Below are 511 nucleotides of genomic sequence, written 5' to 3'. Positions count from 1 at the left end.
TTTATTGGATCACATTATGGCATTTTCCACGGCGATAATGAACGCTCACATTTTTCTCCGTGTTCGCGCTAAGAATAAATAAATAAATAAAATAGATAAAAATAGAAGAAAATAAAAGAAAATAAATAAACGTAAAAAAAGGGAAAACAAAGTAAAAATAAAAAATATATAAAAAAGGCAAAATTCCCTCCGAGAAACAGTGTTGTTAAGGGTAAACTAAAGAGAACCACATCTCAATATTTTCTAACGAACTGAAGAAGCTGAAAAATATTTCTTCTTTTTTTTCGAAGCATGGGAGGAAGAAGCACTGAAGAGGGGGGGGGAGGGGGATTCTAGATGCTTCTTGACATGGATGGAAATCGAAAATAGTTTAATCTTTTTATTAACGATTTGCTTTCTGGTAGATTATGATGAGCAGATTTATTATTTTTTTACCTTTCCGTTTTTTGTTCGTCTTTTTGATACCCATGTATCATTTCTTCTTCAGTATGGAATAGCCTTAGCAAGGCGA

The sequence above is a fragment of the Penaeus monodon genome, chromosome 25 (assembly GCF_015228065.2).
Source record: "Penaeus monodon isolate SGIC_2016 chromosome 25, NSTDA_Pmon_1, whole genome shotgun sequence".
NCBI classification, from domain to species: domain Eukaryota; kingdom Metazoa; phylum Arthropoda; class Malacostraca; order Decapoda; family Penaeidae; genus Penaeus; species Penaeus monodon.
The sequence above is the reverse complement of the archived record's forward strand: the minus strand, read 5'-3'. Positions refer to the sequence as shown.